Here is a 3,886-nt window from a genome sequence, read left to right as displayed (position 1 = left end):
CAAACCCTAAAAGGTGGAAATAGCAAAAGAAACACCGAAACGAAGAATGTTCGGTTCAAAATGTTCGAAACGCAAAGAACTTCGCGAATCGAACAATGAAATGGGTGCGAAACGCAAGAAAACGGGAGAACGAAGGAAGAAAAATACTCTAGAGAGAGAGGGGAAAAAATTTCGACCAAGGAAAAGTGGGAAATATAGGGCTAGAGGCCCTATATTTAAAGACCCGAGGCCAAAAGACCAAACTGTCCCGATTCAGGCACGTTTGGCTGGTCGGCCACACTGTTGGGCGGTCGGCCAAATATTTGGCCGGTAGACTTTTATAATGGCCGGTAGATAGCCGGTGACCTCCCCTGATGGCCGGTGAGCCTCCAGCAACCTTGTTTGGGTCAGATGTATAGTTTGGGGTATTTATTTCTCAAGATAGTGCATTTCCGAAGCTCAACCGGCCTCCGTTTTGACCTCGGACCGTGTCTTCTGTGCGTGGCACTCGAATATGTGCAAGGTGTACCCTTTTTGTATCGTTTTGTCTCTTTTAGGATTCGAAAGTTGCCCCGCATGCATTGCTTTACAACGCTTTGGTATGAACGCGTGTTGAGTTATATATCATTATGCTCGCACTGTTATGCATTTTCAGATAGTCTGGCGAGACCTTAAATACGCTTGGTCTAGGAGACCTTAAATCCTCTAAAGGTGCAAGTCCTTCGGTATTTGTCGTGCCCGAACGACTTTTGGCAAGTTCACATGCATTATCATGCATTTCAAGCGATGCGCATCGTCGCGCATTCGAGTTCATAAGCATTTCGAGCGACATGCGTGGTCGCACATTCAAGATCATATGCATTGCCATGCATACCAAAAGACGTGCATTGCCACGCATTTGCATCAGTATGCGTCAACATGCATCATTTGCATTACAAAAACAAACCAAAAAACACACAATCATGCAGTATCATGCATTTTTAAAAGAAAAACAAAAAAAGAGAGCAACATGCATTGCCATGCATTTTCCCTTTCATGCACTTTTCATGCATTTCAAAAACAAAACCAAAACAAAAAGTGCATATGTCATGCATTGCATCGTAAGTAGTGCATATGTCATGCATTCATTGTAGATAGTGCATATGACATGCATCCCTTGTATACATTGCATATGTCATGCATTTCATTACCAATAGTGCATATGTCATGCATCACTGTAAATATCGCATTTCCACCCATCCATTATATATTGTAGATATTGCATTGTAGCTTGCATGCATTCATTGCATCACTTCCATCTAGGGTTTGTGCCTTCCCTTGTTGAGCTTAGTCTGGTGTGTGCCCATACTTTTCACATCTATACACTCATAGTTCTGTATGACCGTTCTATGTTAGGTGCGGGTTGTATGTGTACATGCCTTTCCTAAGCAAGATTTGGTTTGGCCCGCGTGCCTTATCCATTGTATATATTTCATTCCATTGCATATTGCATTATAGCTTGCATGCATCCACTACATCACCTTCACTTATGGCTTGCGCCTTTCCTTGTTGAGCTTGGTCTGGTATGTGCCCATACTTTTCACGTTAAAGCACAGTTCTGCATGTGTACGCGCCTATTCCATGCTGGTATGTTAGTTTGAATGTTGCGGCACCTTTTCTGTGTTAGACGCGGTTTGTATGTGTACATGCCTTTCCTAGGCAAGATTTGGTTTGGCCCGCGTGCCTTATCCATTGTATATATTCCATTCCATTTCATATTGCATTATAGCTTGCATGCATCCACTGCATCACCTCCACTTATGGCTTGCGCCTTTCCTTATTGAGCTTGGTCTGGTATGTGCCAATACTTTTCACGTTAAAGCACAGTTCTGCATGTGTACATGCCTATTCCACGCTGGTATGTTGGTTTGAGGGTTGCAGCACCTTTTCTGTGTTAGACGCGGTTTGTATGTGTCCATGCCTTTGCTAGGCAAGATTTGATTTGGCCCGCGTGCCTTATCCATTGTATATATTCCATTCCATTGCATATTGCATTATAGCTTGCATGCATCCACTGCATCACCTCCACTTATGGCTTGCGCCTTTCCTTGTTGAGCTTGGTGTGGTATGTGCCCATACTTTTCACGTTAAAGCACAGTTCTGAATGTGTACGCGCCTATTCCACGCTGGTATGTTGGTTTGAGGGTTGCGGCACCTTTTCTATGTTAGACGCGGTTTGTATGTGTCCATGCCTTTCCTAGGCAAGATTTGGTTTGGCTCGCGTGCCTTATCCATTGTATATATTCCATTCTAGTGCATATTGCATTATAGCTTGCATGTATCCACTGCATCACCTCCATTTATGGCTTGCACCTTTCCTTTTTGAGCTTGGTCTGGTATGTGCTCATACTTTTCACGTTAAAGCACAGTTCTGCATGTGTACGCGCCTATTCCACGCTGGTATGTTGGTTTGAGGGTTACAACACCTTTTCTGTGTTAGACGCGGCTTGTATGTGTCCATGCCTTTCCTAGGCAAGATTTGGTTTGGCCTGCGCGCCATATCCGTTGTACATATTACATTGTAGTATAATTTTTGCATCCAGCATTAGGGTCATTGGTCTTTCGTTAGCGGGTCACTTCCCTACTTATGTCATTCCACCCAATTACTCGTTCTTGTGTCTGTCTATATCACTCATCGTTCTGCATGTGTACGCGCTTTGAGGGTTGTGGCACCTTTTCTATGGTAGACAGACTTTGCATCTCCATCAATCTATTTGACATTTGTGTGTTTTTGAACCACTCATGATTGGATCATGATCCAATTGCATTGCATTTTCTTTTGCATTATTGTACATAGTTTTGTATATATTGCATATCATTTTGCATTCATCTTGCATTGTCATGCATGTTGTTAACAATATTGTACCTGTTGAGTTTTCTTTCTCTTTCAGGCATGATATTGTATGTACGGTTCATTTGAAGCTGGTGCAACCAGACAAACCGCACAGGTATTGTATTCTCCGAGTGAGACGTATTGAGAATTGCATAATTCTCTTACATCCTTTCTGCATTGTAGTGTAGTTGGATTGTTCTATGCTAGCTTAAAACTATCGCATGTTATGCTTTGTTACAGCTTTTTTTGCATGATCATAAGTTATGCTCGGCTTCGTGCATTGTCGGTTGCATTTTGCCCCTGCCTTCGGGCGCATATCTTGTCTGTCTTGCATGTCTGTCTAAGTCTTCGGCCTTGTCAAAAATGGGTCGTCTCTGGGCTTTGACAGTCACTCCCGTCATTGTTATGGCTTTCGAGTTCTGTCAAAGAGGGGCAACTGTAGACACCCCATTTTTGACCGTCCTCAAGACTTGGACGTCACTGCTTGAACACCCGGTGATCATCCATGTTTGTGTTTGTCTTGAGTTCCCAGAGGTCTCGGCTACGAGCCTTGCCTCAGGATCTCTCGACTCGACTGTTTTGTGTTTGGTTTTGCACCAAACACTTGTGTTTTGCCTTGGAGGGGCAGGGAATGGCTTGAGGGACATCCTCACACATCACCGGCCGTGGCTTAAGGCCACCGGCCAAATGTTTGGCCGGCCGGCACTATAGATGGTCGACCGGCCATCTTTTTTGGCCAAATTGCATTTTTAGATGGCCGACCACTGTGCATCTATTTTTGCAGATATTTTATGCTAGCTGGCATACACTTTGTTCCCCTCCATACACGTGTATGGAGAGATCTCCCTCTTGGCTAGCTTGTCTTGTAAGCTTGCAAGATTGAACCTTCTATAAGAGGAGGCCTCTTCTCCCTCTTTTAGGTTGGACAAAAAAATACAGAGGGAGCTCTGGATTAGGGTTAGGGTTTGTGTATCACCTATCTCTATATCTCTCTCTCTTTTTGCCTTTGTGTGTGTATAAGTGTATTTGTGTCTT

Source organism: Camellia sinensis, chromosome 5 (genome assembly GCF_055761805.1).
Source record: "Camellia sinensis isolate YWXY chromosome 5, ASM5576180v1, whole genome shotgun sequence".
Taxonomy (NCBI): Eukaryota; Viridiplantae; Streptophyta; class Magnoliopsida; order Ericales; family Theaceae; genus Camellia; species Camellia sinensis.
The sequence above is the reverse complement of the archived record's forward strand: the minus strand, read 5'-3'. Positions refer to the sequence as shown.